Below are 18111 nucleotides of genomic sequence, written 5' to 3' on the forward strand. Positions count from 1 at the left end.
CCTGAGCAGGACCTTATCAAACATGTCCCTCCTTTTGTCCCAGAACATGGATGTTTTGGACTTTCTAAAACAAAGGCAACTGCCCTTGTGAGGCTAGGGCACTGACACCTAGGGAATGGAAGACGCTCCACAAAACAGGGAGAGATATTATTTACTTGCTGATTATGGTAAATAACCAGGAGAGACCTGCCTCTAAGGCTTACTTTCTGGACTTCTATACATTTTAAATTGTTGAAAACAGAAGTAATCTTGAGACCTAGAACAGAAATCCAGAACTCTCATGTGCATGTACATCTGTTAAGCTAAAAAATCACTTCCCTTTCACTAGATCTCCTTCAGAGCATGTGACTAACGAGAACCCTTTTTTCCACCTTATTTTGGAGAGCATCCATCTTTTAAAACTAACTATTCTGGATAGAGAATATTTTCAGAAGCTGGAGACAAGGGTTGTAACTGAAAGAAAAATTAAACCTTGGTGTTCCACTTCTTAGTAAAGCAGCCTAACAATTAAGCTACTGATATAGAACTTAAGGACTATGAACACTGGCTTTACTTAAAAACCATTTAAACATAATTTTAAAACAAAATACCTAATATTTATTTAAAATAAATATTTTATAAGCATTTTCTAAGAAACCATTTTCATCTGACATGTTCCAGAAATATTCAGAGTTTACATATCTGATGGGTATTTATATATGAATCTGTGTAGTTTCTCACTTAGTTTTGCTGAAACAGAGATTGGGTCAGTTCTAAGCCTGCCACATAATATTTAGCTTATTAACTGAAAAGGACTTAAAAGAAACTTAAGAGAGAGCTTCTTAGTAAGATTAGACATCTCTAAACATTTAGTCTCAATATCTGAGCAGGTTTTTTGGACTACAATTTTTACTTCAGATGTCATATCCCTAGTTCATGTTTCCAATATAACTGTTTACGTTTCCTTGCTCTCCTTTGACAATGAACAGAGTGGTGCAGTCTGTTCCTGTAATATACACAAAGTAATATGTCAGCATATTTCATCATACCTCTTTAAGTCAATGGTGAAATTATTCCTTACTAATTCCTGAAAACCCGGCTTACAAAAAACCTGCTATGATTATTAACTCAAGGAGTTTTCCTTTCTGTTGCAGTGACAAACCACGTGGTAATGACAGCCTCAGGCTTCCCCGCGTAAAAGTTAGGCAAGAAACATCTTGAAAACCTTTCTTGCATTTTCATAGCACGAGACTTTAGGCAAAAAGACTAATATCATCTGTCGTTATATCAAACTAACATATTATATATTCAGGTCACATTAATAATTAATATCCTACATATGGTATAAAATACACATTTTTGCATCTATTATTTTTCTTGAGAATAACATATGTGAACTGTATTTTGCACGCAGCTTTATTTATATTTTTGGTAAACTACATATCAACACATGTTTATGCATTGGGAATGGATGTTTTCAATAAAAATTAGTCACATTCAGGATTCTTAACTCATTGTTTTCTACAGTCTCACTCTTAGAACTCTTTTAGAACAAGAGGAATCACGCCCCTTAATAATGTATCTTTTTTAAAAATATCTCTTCCTCCCTGGTACAATATTCATCACAGAAACTGGAGGGCAAAGGAAACAGACTTGTTTAGAAATATTAAATGGGTAAAGTAAACAAAGTAAATATCATTTGGTAGAAAGCTATGAAGTAGAACTATAATCTGTGGAGGAGTTTTATCAATGTCTGAGTCGGGTGTAATATTGATTGGCAAGTTTTCACATACTTATTTCCAAAATGGAAGAGTAAAGTCCTCACCTCTTGCAGCATTTTCCTACAAGCAGAAAGTCTGAATATATCTTCCTACTTACGTTAATATGCACTAGGTCATGCATGCTTTCAACAATTCATATTAAATCCAAGTTATCTTTGCATGTACTTGTGATAAGCTTGTAAACCTGTAAACAACATTCATCAGCATATTCACAGCTGAAATTAATTTTGCACCTTTTTCACTAACCCTCTGTTTCAAGGGTCTTGTAGAAATAATTTCCTGATAACGTAGAAATGTCAGTCATATTTCCCAAATTTTAGTGTCAGGCATATTTCTGAAAATATCACAAAATACATTTTTAAAGTGAACAGGATTTAACATTTATAAATCTGAAATGAATGTAGTGAAAAATAACACTGGGCTAGATAAATTGCCAGTGCTAGCCACCTTTGGTAACTGAGGTAGCATGAATATTGCTATTTCCATCGTTGTTCACAATACAGACAGACCCCTGAACTGAAGCCTGTGCAATACTGAGAGAAAAGCCTCCTGAAGCATCTCCTACCTAGGGATTGAGAACAATTTTTCAGTTAAACTTTTATTTCTTAAGCTCTATCTGAGGATGAGCAATGTGTGACAGCATTTCATGTCTGTCATTCTCGACATAATCTTAAACTAGTCAAATGTATCAAATATAACTATAAATGTGTGATTTATAAAAGATTTCCTATTAAAATAGGTTATTTTTAAAATACAAAAGAAAAAATTTACATTTTTCTACTGTAAATATGAAGAGCATGTTTACTAACTACATGTGTATCTGAAGGATAACAGTGTATGTGAAGCTATGATATTCAGAATAGAAGGCAGGTAATTTTTTAATTTAATCTTTTTTAAAAAAAATGTATTTTATGTTATTTTACAAGTAAGAGAGTTGGTCACTTCACTAGCACAGAAATTCCTATTTGGGAGCCAGACATTTTGTTTGCTGGACACAACTCTTATTTCCTGCGGGTAAGATTGATAAAAGACAGTGCTAGCATTAGAAAATATACATTACCACACACATATATATTTGCCTTGGACACAATGACACCTCAGCCTCCAGCTCACTATACCCAGGTAAACAGTGTAAAACACAAAACAGAAGACAGTGGAAAGTTACAGTACATTTTCTGACTGATCCCTATAGTCATTAGGCTAAGTGTCTTGGAAAGGAAAATTCTAAACTATGAAATGTATTAATTACCAATAGGTTTCTCCCCAGAATGCTTATGCACTTCAGTCTCCACGCACATTAAGCACTTCAGGATAATAATTAAAAAAGCTATTTTCTAGACAACAATGCTAAAATAAAAATAAAAACAAAGCACCATTAAGTAAATGGGCTTTTACCTAATGGCAGTTAACTCCAGTCATTAGGTAAACTATATTAATGCACATTACTCCTTATGTCAATAATTTAATATTCCCCAAAATAATTTACACAAACACAGATAAGGATTTAAGAAAATAGGAGGAGGAATTAATTTAATGCTCCCTGAGTCAATAAAGGAGTCCTGTGAAGGCCATTCCAGTTGTTGCTTACAAACACAAGAGAGATGGGCTAGGGTAGTCACGCATGGATTTCCAGAGGGAGAGGGAGCTCCATAATTGGCATCACCAAGTGCCACAAATCATAGTGACAACTACCAAGTTTATGAATTAGGAGCTGGAATTAAGTCCCCCAAATTTGGACCTTGCTGCCATTAAATATCAAATTTAGACTCCTAAATACTGATGATACGTGCCATCAGATATCAGGTTCAGATTCATAAATGATAATGACATATGTGGAATAATTAATACCAGCGAAAGACCAGGTCTGTAGACCTTTCCATGCTGTCTGCATAAATTCTGGGAATAAATGAAAATTAATACTATGTTTTCCATTTTCTGATGCACAGTGTACTATGATAATGGCTTTTATTTTGTCTTAAAAAAACTGCATGACAGTTGAGGATGGAGTCACCCTGCAGCTGTAAGTTACCATACTTACTGCCCTTCTAAGTTAAAGTGATAGCTGTATTACAATATATTTTAAAAACTATGATGTATTTATCAAGAGAACATTTAAGACAGATGCCACAATTACAGCTAGTGCAGAACCGGATAATCGCTAAGGGAAGAGAGAAATCTCACACTTCCTGCAAATACCTCTTATCTTTAATATAATCCAGGCTGCTCAATCTTAGACTGAAACTTGGGGAGTTTTTAAGGGCCCCATGAGAAAAAGGTATGCACTGATCAATAATCTCAGTTTGCAAATGCTGACCCTCTCATTCGGATTCATGCCAAAATACTGCAAATGACCACGCCAGGAAAATGCTACAGCAAACCTGTTTCTCTACTGCAAAACTGTTTCTCTCCACTTGAAAACTTTTGCAAATGTGTGCAATTCCTTCGGTTACTTTAATTAAAAGGATCTATAAATCATACTCACACTGTAAACCTCACTTTGCCAGACTCCTGAGTTTTAACAATTAGGTTTAATTGGTTTTCAACAATGTCCCCTTTAGTATATATTTGGTACAAACACATTTTCTTATACAGCAGGAACTTTTTCATTGCAATGGCATTCTTTTTTTTTAATTATTCTTTCAAGGGCATTTAATAGTCAGTGCAACTCAAAGGCCACTATTCCTCCATTTATTTGATGTCTCTGCATTATTTATTATTATACAATAAAGAATCAGTGCATCGTGGCCCAAGCATGATCTAAATGTTTGTTTATTCCTACTCTTTCTTTAAAACAACTTTCATTTCTTTGTCTTCCATCCTTAAACTAGTCCCAAATAATGCATGTCTTGGTATCCTCTCAAGTTCTCTATCCAGTAATTAAAGTTTTGTTTTTTAAAGTAACTGAACATGCTGTGCACAGTTGACACAAAGTGCAACAGACAGCTTTTAGCACAAAAGGGAATGGCACCATATTGATCATAAAAGGTGGTTTTCTCACTCTTTTTTACTGGGGAAAAAAACAACACAACATTATGTTCTCTTCTAACCTACTTTTGACTTTTCCTGTGAAACTTGTAAATGAAAGAAGACTTAATTTCTCTGATGCAGAACAGATACTGTGATGTTTGAATCAGAGGAACTGGAAGAATAAATACAGGTGTGTATTAAAATTCAGAGAAACATCCTTGTCTGAGAGTTTACATCTTCCACTTTCTTAGTGCTACATCTTGCATTCAGATCTGAATGTCAGATTTTCCACAGCACAATGACACTTCAAAGCAGCACTTGTCTCTGCTCAAGTAATGTGATGGCAGAATTAAAGGGATGATCCACAATCTGGTGTAAACTAGAGCTCATTAAAAATAAGAACATTCTCCATAAATTTAACGTGAAAAGATATCTTTTATCAGGCTTTAAAATTTGCATTAGTTTTACAGGAAGACAGCATCTGAGCTGCTAAGTAACATGGTAGCTGTTTGGACATGCATGATAGCATTCTCTGACCTTGCTTCCACTAACACATGTGGGACCATGTGCACGACCGTGCCTCAATCTCAGGGCAATATTGAGAAAATCGTCCCACAGAAATTCATAATTGTCACAAGAGGTGATGATATAGAACCTAAAATTTTATCCAAGGTGATTGCCTCTAAGAACAACTGCTCAACAAAACCACAAGGGGTAAAGCAAATCTTCATGTAGTTCTGAGCAAAGCACAGTGCCTCTGGCTCAAGATTAAGTTATTGAAGAAATACTCTGACATACCCGAGCTACTGTTATCTTCAAAGAAGCAAGCAAGCAAGCAAAAAATTAACAATAGTATATTAAAATTCAAAAAGGGAAGAACGTAAGAATAAAGAATCTTGTAAAAAATAAATTTTAAAGAGCCAATTAATTGAGACCCATGTAAAGGGCATAGAGCCTATCTAAAAACATCACATTATAGGTTCAGGGAATACCATGTATTAACCACATCAGATTTGAAAAACACATCACAAAAAATCAAAACCCAACCAACAAAAAATCTAGAATTCTAGAATTCTAGAAAAAGCACAGTGCCTGGAAAAAGTAAAAAGATATCCTTCTGAATTAAGAGTATAGAAATCAAAAGCAAGGAAAAGAGAATGCATAGCATGTAGCAAGTTATATTTCAAATCATAGGCAGACCAAAAATGTTTTGAGAAATAATTTGCTAAGCTCATAAAAAATGCTTATAAAAGCCTGTTCAAATACATTAGAAGCACAAACCAAACAAGGGCCTGTAAGGTTGAGACAAAAGTTGAGAAAAAATGTTAAATAGCTTCTTTGTGCTCATCACCACAGAAAAATAGATGAATTTTCCCAATTGCAACTTTATATAGGAAAAGTTGAAGAAATGGTCTCAAACTGAAGTGTCAATAGAAGTGGTTTTAGTTAAAATGAAAAAACTTGTAACTAGTTTTATGGATTCTGTGGTACTTACTATCCATTTCTAAGAGAACTTTAAAATATGATTTTAAAACTACTTTTTAAATGACAGACACACAGAATGTCTGAGGCAGGAAGACACCTCTGGACATCATCTAGTTCAGCCCCTTGCTCGGAGCAGGGTCAGCCAGAGCAGGTTGTTCAAGGTCATGTCCAGTTGGGTTTTGAATATCTCCAAGACAGAGACTCCATAACTGCTCTGGGCAAACTGTTCCAGTGTTCAACCACTTTCACAGTAAAAAAGTGTTTCCTTATGTTTAAATGGAATTTTCTGTATTTCAGGTTGTGCTCATTGCCTCTTGTCCTGTCAAGAAGAGCCTAGTTATATCTTTACTCCCCTCATCAGTTATTTATACACATGAACAGATACCTCTGAGCCTTCTCCTGCTCCAGGCTGAATAGTCCCAGCTCTTTCAACGTCTCCTCACAGCACAGATGCTCAGGTCAGTCCCTTCATGATCTTTGTGGCCCTTCCCCGGACTTGCTCCAGTATGTCCCCTCTCTCGTGTACTGAGGAGTCCAGCACTGATCCTAGCACTCCAGATGTGTCTCACCAGTGCTGAGCAGAGGGGAAGGGTCATCTCTTTCAACCTGCTGGCAACACCCTGCCTAATGCAGCCCAGGAGATTGTTGACCTTCTTTGCTACCAAGGAGTATTGCTGGCTCATGTACAATTTGGTGTCCATGAGGACACCTCTCCACCCTCCAGGGGCTTCCCTGCAAAGCTAATTTCCAGCTGGAAGGACCTCAGCTGGTATGGGTGTCTGGGGTTATTTTTCCCTAGGTGCAGGACTTTGCAGTTCCCCTTGTATTTCCTGAAGTCCCTGTCAGTCCATTTCTCCAGCCTGTTGAGGTTCCTCTGAAGCACAGCACAACCCTCTGGTCTATCAACAGCTCCTCCCATTTGTATCAGCTGTGAACTTGCTGAGGGTGCACTCTGTCCCATCATTCAGGTCATTAATGAAGAAGTTAAACAGTATTGCCCTAGATAGACCCCTTGGTGTGCACCACTAGCTACCAGTGTCCACAAGGACTTTGTGCCATTGATCACAATCCTTAAAGCATGACAGTTCAGTCCATTTTCAATCCACCTCCCTGGCCACTGTTTTAGTTTGTATTTCATTAGTTTGTGTATGAGGATGTTACAGGAGACTGTGTCAAAAGCCTTAGTAAAGTCAAGATAAACAACATCCAACTTCTCTGCCCTCACCCACTAAGTCAGTTACCTCACTGTAGAAAGCTCTCAGGTTAGTGAGGCATGATTTCCCCTTCATATATTTACGCTGGTGGCTCCCAGTCCTTGAGCCTTAAAGAGGGTCCTATGGTCACTAAAACTAAATCCCATTAGCTGCCCATTAGGTCTTGACCTGCAGGGTCCATCCACTCCTCCTCAAGCCTTCCCTCTCACTGACAGTATCAAGCAGATAACAGCTAGCTCCCTTGCCCTAGACTCTCTACCCAAAAGTCGTGCAGTCACAGTTGATATGCCTTGGGTCTTCCCTAGCCATATTACTGGTGCCCACGTGGAAGAGCAGCAGGGGAACCATCCAAGAGCAGGACGAACCCCAGTCTTCTCTCCATGACGTCCAAACTCTGAGCTCCCAGCAAGCAGCAAACCTCCCTGGGCAGGAGGTCAGGTTGGCAGGTGGAAGCCTTCATACAGGGACTCTCCCACCACCATGCTTCATCACTTCTCCCAATCCTGCTGTGTGTCTCAGCCCCAGTCAGCTCAGGCCCTTGGCTGGATACAGATCCTGGCATTTCTTCTGCAACTCAAATGATGACCAGATTCTTCTGGGGCCAGAGCCCTCCAGCCTTCATTGTCAGGGGATCCCTACTTCGCAACCCCATAAGCACAAATACTGCCTTCTCCCCCTTGGGGGAGACCCTTTTATCTTGGGTCTCAGAGAAGACCCAGTCTATCTTCTTGTCACCTGCAGCGATGTGTTCTTCTTCCACAACCCCTCTGCCTAACCTCTGTACCAGTCAAGAAGAATGGGGAAGCAACAGCAGATCTTGAGGAGGACTTCAGTAATGTCTGTGGAAGTACATGTCCTACTTCCATACCAAGGAAATCAATAAAAAACATTATAAAAGATTAGACTTACTGGATGAAAAGAGAAATTTAATGTATTAGGGAAGCAATAACCACCAGCTTTTATGGGAGGAAATAAAACTTTAAAAATCTACTAGAATTCTTTGGGGAAAGTAACTGGGGATAGATGAGTGTGATGAGGGCAATATAGAGTGCAGGGAATTCCACAACACTTTTGACAAAGTGGCTAAAAATTCCTGTAGAAAATAAGCTACAAAAGAGACAAGAGGTATGGCCAGGTCATCAATTAATAGAGGTTTAAACATAAGAAACAAAATATCCAGAATTTACTGTGAGGAGAAGTTTACTACTGGAGAAGCCCTGAAGAGCTCTTACATAAAGGCATCTTAGTGTTCAGCATGTCCATAAATAATCTGGAAAGAAGAGTGGATTGGGAGATGAACAAACTGGTACTTATTAACAGTGGGTCAAAACTAAAATGGACTATCAAAAGTCACAAAATATTTTCATGATACCGGACGCCCAGATAATAAAATGGTAAATGTAATAGAAATGTGCAGGAAAACCACCCCAGTTTCTAACTCCCAGAAGGGAGGTTTTGAAGATCTCGTGGATATTTGTCCATACTTATTGGTTTAATGCTCAGCTGTGGTCTGAAGGAGAATATAATATTAGGAAAGGAATAGAGAACAAATAAAGAACAAACAAAAGGTTCATACCAATGCATAAATCTCTTTAATATATGAATTCTGAATGCCTCATAGTGCTCTGGTAGACAATTTAAAAAAAAAAAAAAAAAAAAAGGACATCAAAGTAATACAAGAAATAGAAAGAAGGGCTAAATAAAAGGATAAAGATGTTAAAAAGTTGGGAAAGAGGTAACTTTGGAGAAAAGAGCAAGAGATACCTGGCCATATTGGCATAATTTCAGAGAAACCGATAAAATTAATATGGTCAGTAAATATGAAAGATTTTATCTTCCTCAGAATACAACAACTAAGGGCATCAAATTAAGTTATCACAGTGCTGTCTGGAAAAAAGAAAGGACAGTACTTTTTCCACAGGATAGATAATTAAGCTGTGGAACCTTTTACCACGGGATGTCCGGGATGTCAGAAACTTAACGTGTTCAAAAGCAGTTAAAGGAATTCACAGAAAGGTTTGTGAATAGTATAAAACACAAATATGGATACCTTCACTTCAAATACAAACCTCCGCTTCAGAAAAGACTGTAACTACCAAAGTCAGAAGGTTATAGCATGGGAAATATCATTCTGTTTTTATACTCTTTCCCTCACCATCTGCTCATGACCACATGCAAAACAGAAGGCCAGTCTAACTGGACCTTCAGCTGGAGCAAGTACAGCTGTTCATATATTTTTTAAAATTAGAAATGAACTATTTCCCTAAAGTTTGAAATCCTGTAACAACCCAAAGTTCTCATTAAGATAGTTCATTAAGAATTAGCTTGAAGACTTCAGAGAATACAGAATAATAACAATCCTGCAGTAACAAGCACACTTTATGTATTTTTAAAGAAGAAAACAAAACCTTCAATTAGTAGCAGCAGGGGATGTTAGATGTAAATTGCAGTCTTTTTTTTTTTTTTCCTGAAGAACAAATGAGAATTTAAAGAGCCAAACAATTGATTAATTCTGATCTATACTTCTATTTGAAAACTATGAAACTCTTCTGGCAGCTTTCCATCCATCATTGCATTCCTAATTATCAAGGTGAACATGTTAAATTTGCTTTATCTACTCTTTACCTTTAAAACAGCATTTTCTCACTGGATTTCAGCTAAACACAGCTGGAAACTGTAGATAAATGCAGACATTTCTGATGGAGACCAAAGTGTTTCTCAGATGTTCTCTCAAATGTGCTAAAAAAGCTACAAACTGAGTCACTTCCACAGTAATGGGATTAGAAATAGCCTGCAGGGAAGCATGTGCCAAATGGTGCCAACTAGCAAGGATTATAACAAAAAACTGTGACATTATAAAAATACCTCAGAGTGAGGCTCTGGGTGGTGGAATTGGACTTGCCAGCTCAAAAGAATATGCCTCATTAAAATGATGGGAGTATGCTGAAGCAGTGATTTGTGCAGAGACATGATCCTCCTGATATCTGAGTAGCTAATCTTTTTCAAAAACCTTGTCAGTTGACCATCAAATTCATAAAAGTCAAATTACAGCTGAAAAAGAAAAAAAAAAAAAAAAAGATGGTGAGAGGACATGGTGGGGAAGAGAAGGAAGGGAGGGAAAGTTGGAGAGGGATCAAGTTTTAAAAGTTTGTGTTTCTTTTTAAAACTTCAGACATAAGGAAAAAAAATGCATTGCAATTTATGGCAAACATTAAGAACAAGCAAGCTTTTCAACCCAGTAGTCTATTATGGAAAACATTTGGAGACAATACCTTCAAATTAGCTCTTAGGTTTCCAGGGAATTTCAAAGGAGCTGAAAGTCCCTGTCTGATGGGGACTGTAATATGCATTGTGGGTGCTCAGCATTTCTGAATTATTTGGTTTGCACATAAAGCCAGAGAACACTGCTTAGTGCACTGTTGTCCTAAACCACCTTACCTATGAATTAAAGCTATGTATGAGTTTGACTCCCTCTTCAGACAGGTTTGTATTGTGTAAAATATCATTATTCCTACAACTAAAACCAAATGCATTGTGGAGATTTTGAAATCTGAAAACTGTGTTCAGGCATCAATTAATATCTGGAAGAGTAATTGACACAATCCTCACCTGTAGAAAGGGAAAATTAATTTTGGATGAGCAGCTACACTCTTTCTACATGGAAGAAGGCAGATTGGGCACTAATAAGAAGAGGCTGTCAGACACACGTCTACATGGAGGCACTGAGCTCTGAAATACCTAGGTATCTGAAATACCTCTCCCGATCTTTGGACCTGAGAAAGGCTGAAGGAGAGGAGTGTTTTGATTTCAGCAAACTCTTTCCCTAACTAGAAACAGAGGGGCTGTAACCTGTTTCCATTATGAGTATCATGTAAGATGGGGAGGGGAAAGAACAGGGGTGAATTGAAGAAAACCAAGCAAGAATCCTAGTTCATGCCAATGTGTTTCATGATATTCCTGCTGCTTCTGTGAGAAAATTTCTGGTTTAGGATAACCAGTGTGCTTTTGACACAAGTCACCATACTGTATTTCCTGAACTAAAAAAGGAATGACACTGTCTCATTCCTGTCTCTTAAATTATAAAAATAATAAAAATCTTCACAGAATCACAAAATCACACAATCACAGAGTGGTTGGACCACTCTGGACCACTTTAACGAAGCTGGTGAAGGGCCTGGAGAACAAATCCTATGAGGAGAGATTGAGGGCGCTGGGACTGTTCAGTTTGAGGAGGAGAAGGCTGAGGGGAGACCTCATCACTCTCTACACCTACCTGAAAGGACACTGTAGAGAGGTTGGTGCTGGTCTCTTCTCACAGGTGATTAGTGACAGAACAAGGGGGAACAGCTTTAAACTCCAACAGGGGAGGTTCAGACTGGACAGTAGGGAAAAATTTTTCCCAGAAAGAGTGGTCAGACAGTGGAATAGGCTGCCCAGAGAGATGGTGGAGTCACCATCCCTGGATGTGTTTAAGGGTCGTTTAGATGAGATGCTGGGGGATATGGTGTAGGGGAGAACTTTGTAGAGTAGGGCTGATGGTTGGACTCGATGATCCCAAGGGTATTTTCCAACTTGAATGATTCTGTGATTCTATGACCTCTGGAGGTCATCTACTCGAACCCCCCTGCTCAAGCAAGGTCAACCAGAGCCAGTTGCCCATGACCATGTTGACAGAGCTTTTGAATATCTCCAAGGATGGAGACTCTACAACCTCTCTGGGCAACCTGTGCCTGTGCTCTGTCACCCTCACAGTAAACCAGTGTTTTCTGATGTTGAAAGGGAACCTCCTGTGAGTATGTGTCCATTGCCTCAGTGGTCCTGGCACCACTGAAAAGAGCCTGGGTCTGCCCACTTTGCAACTCCCCTTCAGGTACTTACATACATTAATAAGGTTCCCAATGAACCTTCTCTGCTCCAGGCTGAGCAGTCCCAACTCTCTCAGCCTTTCCCCATACAATAGATGCTCCAGTCTCCTAATAATTTTTTGTCCCTTCCCTGGAGTTGCTTCAGTACGTCCCTGTCTCTTTTGTACTGGGGAGCCCAGAAATGGACACAGCACTCCAGCTGTGTCTCACCAGTGCTGAATAGAGGGGAAGGGTCACGTCCTTTGACCTGCTGGCAATATTTTTCCTAATGCAGCCCACAACACCATTAGCTTTCTCTGTGGCACAGGCACATTGCTGGCTCACGTTCAACTTGGCGTCCACCGAGACCTCCCAGGGCCTTTTCTGCAAAGCTGCTTTCCAGCTGGTCGGCCTCCAGCATGTACTGGCACATGGGGTTGTTCCTGCCCAAGTGCAGGAGTTGGCACTTCCCTTCCTTGAACTTCATAAGGTTCCTGTCAGTCCATTTCTCCAGACTACCAAAGTCCCTCTGGATGGCAGCACCACCCTCTGCCATATCAGACTCTCCTCCCAGTCTTGTGTCATCAGCAAAATTGCTGAGGGTGCACTCTGACTCTTCATTCAGATCATTAATGAAGATGTTAAACAGGACTGGATGCAGTACTGACCTCTGGGGTACACCGCTAGTTAGTGGCCTCCAATTAGACTGTGCCACTGATCACCATCCTCTGGGCCTGGCCATTCAGCCAGTTTTCAATCCACCTCACTGTCTGCTCATCCAGCCCATACATCAACAGCTCATCTATGAGGATCTTACAGGACACAGCACCAAAGGCCCTCCTGAAGTCCAGGTAGACAATATACGCTGCTCTCCCCTAATCTACCAGGACAGTCATTGCACCATGGAAGTTTATCAAGTCAGTCAAGCATGAAATTTAATGTAAAACAAAATACATACATGAAAAAACATGAAGGGTTTGTAAAAAAATCTTTATGTAATATATTTATGTCTTGAGTCAATAAAGAATATACTTATACATTTTCATTAAAGCTTCTTTTCTATCCCAAGGAAACACACTGACATAACACTATTCAAACCAGAAGTGAATAACAGCCTTTGAATTCTCCATGGTAGTTCGAATTATAAATGAGTATAATCTAAGGTTTGAAAGTATTTCAAGATGAGTTATTTGGACTTAAAATATATTCTTAGAATTTTGCACTTTCTCTGTTGAACAGCTCAGAAACAACTGATAATTCTTTGCTGTATATATACAATTTTTACCTGAGTATCAGAAATCCCTTTACTGAATTCTTACTGTTCATTTAGAGTAACAAAATGTCAGAATTAATAAGGATAAGTCAAATCAAAACTTATGTTTAGAAGAAATTCAATGCAATCTGATTCGAGCTAGAAATACTGAGCTCCTCTGAGTACTTAAACCACTAAAAAAAAACCCTGATCAAAAATCCCTGAAGTAAAAAACCAAGCAGTCGAATTCAAACAAAAAAAGGAAACAAACTAAAAAAACCTACATAATGAAATATAGTAACCCAGAGTGTGGGTGATGTGCTCAAAGTCTGCATCACAAATTAAAATAACAAAGGTTATCGTGGACAGGACTTCAGTCTTGCATCTGAAACAGTCAACAGAACTAAATACTACTGAGAGTAAAAACTGATACATAGATTAGATCATTTCCAAAAACAGGACAGTATGGCTTTGTTGCACATTTTATTCAGTATTAGACTTTTGAGGTTTTAAAATACATGCTGTACTTCACCCTAATCTCACATTTTTCTTTGGGTCATGCCACTCTTTTTTCTTCTGTTTCTCTTACAATCAAGATCTGGCTGGATCTTCAAAAAGCTGGTGTTTTGGATCAGACTAAGTTAATTTATTAAATATCCTGTGGTTTTATCTTTTCACCTTGCTAAACCTGTTTACTGGCATTCTCTATATCCATGCTGGCATTCCCCATACCCATGGTATTCTTTTTTTTTTTTTTTTTTTTTCAAAACACTGCCTGTCTTGCAGTTAGCATCATCAACAATATTAGGCAGTTCTGATTATTGCAATCCTTTTTGTCATGGATTCAAATCAAACTTAAAACATAAGTGAATAAATCCAGAGAGCCAAAAGGTAAACTAAGCCTATGTTAGTTAGATCTTAATAAGCAGACAGCTATGTAGAACCCCAGCTGAGGTCAACAAGCAGCTAAGTATAAAGTCATATAATTCATTTGGCACTCCTAGGATATATTTAGGACCTGACAATGCCTTTTGGTTTTGTTTTAAATCTTTAAATTCTGGTTAATGTATGTTGCAGGATTAGCTATTTGTGATTTCTCTAAGCTTCTGGGTTTTCTTTTCCTCTAGTTAATCTTACCAGAAAAGTCAAGCTCAACTGGTAGCTCTGGGAATTCCAGTGAAATATTGAGGTGCATTAATTTGTCAAAATACTATGCATGTTGACATACAGGCCATTCAATATAAATTTTTTTAAAGCTAAACAACACACCTTTTGTATAAAAACTGTTCAGTATTTTCCTGCTTATTTACTGGAAAGTTTCAATGCAATATCTATAATATGGAATATTGTATATTCCATTTGCTAGCACGTAAGTGCCCTAACATTAAAATCGGATCCTGTTCCTTTATCTGCAGAAATATATGTGATACTCTATATGCAACTGAACTCCACTGCACTGCAGTTTTTTAGAATATCCTCAGTGAACATACTGTGTTAAAGGCAGTCAACTGCATTAGTGCACCGGTCCCATTCATTTCGAAGTCATCTGTTCCTTAATGCACTTTGTCTAAATATTTTATGAAATAGATGTCAGGCATCTTAACTGGCTTTTGTTCTCCCTGTTGTTCTATGATTAAATACTTCCTCAGTAAACTCCAAGGGGAAATAAGCCTTTAAATTTATGTCTGAGATAAAGAAATAAACTTTGAGTGTGAGTCACTTGCCACTCTTCCATTCAGGTGCTTCAAGGCATATCCTGTGCATTGTTAGGTAGAAAATTCAGGGCACAGACTGACTTCAGCAGAGCTATGGCAGTTTATAACAGCCTCCCAGGAATGATGGCAACTAACGATTTCACAAGCATCTTTATTTTGAAATATTCATGATCTTTAGTTAAGGCTATCTAGACCTTTTCATTCTCAAGTTGTAAAGCATCTAAAATGGACAGAGAAATTCTCTATCTTATTTTTACATAAACAACATATAGAAGTGGTTTTGTACTAAAAATTGAACATTTTTTATTTTCACTTATGCAAAAGAGGTAAAAACCCATTAAAAACCTGTGACTGGCTCTGCAGATTCAGAATGCGGAGGGTGGGGAATGGATGATGGGAAGCACCCTACACTGATGCCTAGGTAAAACAGTTTCCCTTATTTGCTAATATTTTTATGTCAGCTGTTTTTCCACATCAGAATATTAATACTCTTAAATTATTCCTTAGTTCCACTTAAGCCCTAGTCTCCCTGACTTTTGAGTCAGCAAATCAGTTACACTATGGTGGATCCTTTCCAAGTTCAGGAGTAAACAAGAAGAAAAGTGTTTAGAGGTTAGATGTGTCCTGTAACCATACAGTTAATATCCCCAAATCAAGGTCATAAGTCTTTCCTATCTGACCATTCTTGCTCGAGTGTTTTTACAGCACCAAATTCTGCTCATCATAACTCTTGACTGGCCTCTTGGCCAGCACACTAATTACTAAACTTTGCCATGTGAGTAACATTTTGAAAATAATTCACACCGACCTTTTGAAAAACATATCTAAACCTCCTGATGTGGCAGACAGCACCAAGAAAATTACAATATAGAGCTCCTCTGAAGCAAGACTGTTTCAAATGAGTGTGCAAGCAGCTATTTCTCCACTGCAGAACAACAGGGCAACTTTTCTGTTTTGTGTCAAGCCCCAGTGAAAACCAATACCAGGGTTTAAGTTTTACCATTTCCAATTCTAATTAGGTCCATGAGAATGGACTATACCCTGTATTTGTTATGGTTATGAGGGTAAGGAAAGCTCACAAGTGTTAATTCCAGAAGTGCCAGTGTGGTACGCCAGACGATGTGACATATGCTGTAGTCTTTGAACATGCTGTGGTTTGAGGGTCTGGCCCTGTTCTCTGCAATCAACCAGGTTGCTGAACTCCTGAAAGAAGATGAGTACTCAGGAAATTATATTACCAGAGTGTTGTAAAGGTCAGGGTAATATTATATTCTATTTTTCTCTTCTCCATGCTGCATGATAGATTAAGAACTTCATTCTCTTTAGAAGTTACAGGAAAAGAAAGAATGTATGCTGGGACAGATACTCCCTGATTTAAAAATGGCACCGCTTCAGTTGCCTGCCATGAAGCTAGAGCACTATATTTCAGTTGATGAGACAGTCCTACATATCTGTTAATATGAAATAAGAAAATAATTGTGCAACAACTCAAATGTTGCTCCTTAGACATGGAAAATCTTTTCTTTGATGTATAATCACAATTCAGTTTATAAAATCTGGTTACACATATTCCATATATAAAATGTGAATAGTAGTTTTAATTAGGACTGTATGAAATCTTGATATATGGCTATTTATCAGATAAATTGTTGAACTATTATTCCTCAGCAACATTCAGAATCCCACTCATATCCAGCAAGTTGGTACATACAGGTCTTGAAAGGCACATAAAGCAAGGATGTAGTGGGCTGTAACTGTGAAATATTACTGCTTGTTTCTGCCTCACAGATTTTAGATTAGCCTTTACTGTCTAGAAGCACTGTTAAATAATATGCCACTATGAAGTACTAAAGGTTGAATTCTTATTCTACAAATTTGTTCTATATGGTAAATAATACATCATCTCATCTCTCTACTCTCCTTATCTCTTTAATCTTTCAGATATTATTTTATCTCTGCTTGCATATATATAAAAATATATCTAGATTCATACATTAATTGAAGAGCAATCACTATAACATGGAATGAATAAAAATTTCTCTATGACTTTCAGGATCTGTGAACACAATAGTTCCTTTGGCACAGCTAATTTCTACAGCTACAGATGGAAAAAAAAAAAAAAGATTGAAAACCCTGTTTCCATGATTGATCTGACAGAAACATTCCTAGACACAGCCCAAGCCCTGAGGTCTGGGAAATCTGGAACCTCAGCTGGGTTTTACAAATTAACCTTCTATGAATGTAAGACACACATCTAACTCCTGTAAAACAACACTGGCTTCTTAAATACCCTTCTCACCATACTTCTTGACTCCAGTTTGAAGAAGATCTCCTCGTGCTCTCCCCAGCTAACCCTGTGGTGGTGACAATAGTCAAGAGTTAGGCATTAGCATCATTTCTGGTACAACCTCTGCCCAAAGCCTGAGTGCCCTTTCTCTGCTATAAACACCTTTTAGATAGGGAGTCAGGCCAGAGATCAGAGAATATCCTTGGGGAAAACAAGCATGTATCATCTTGTCCCCAGTAAAGTGAGAAGGTTATTCAGCTGTTATTGTAGTTCTGAACCTGATAAAATGCTCTTGGCGTATGGAAGCACATTAAGTTCATTCAGTCTGAAAGATTTCACAGATAATGAAGAGATCAACTCAATTTTAAAAAGGAGAAATTCTAACCGTATTTGAAACTGAGAAATGAACATCTCTAAATAGCAATCACTGGATACAAACATAATTTTTTTTCCTCCCTCACAGACTAGGAACTTTGTACTTGAAAAAAAATGTATAAATTTTAAACAATTTCGGTGAAAAAATATTTTAATGTGTGGCTTAAATTGTTTATCAGAACTGTCAAAAGCTCCTGCCATGAGTAGCCAGT

This window comes from Strix uralensis, chromosome 2, assembly GCF_047716275.1.
Source record: "Strix uralensis isolate ZFMK-TIS-50842 chromosome 2, bStrUra1, whole genome shotgun sequence".
Lineage (NCBI taxonomy): Eukaryota > Metazoa > Chordata > Aves > Strigiformes > Strigidae > Strix > Strix uralensis.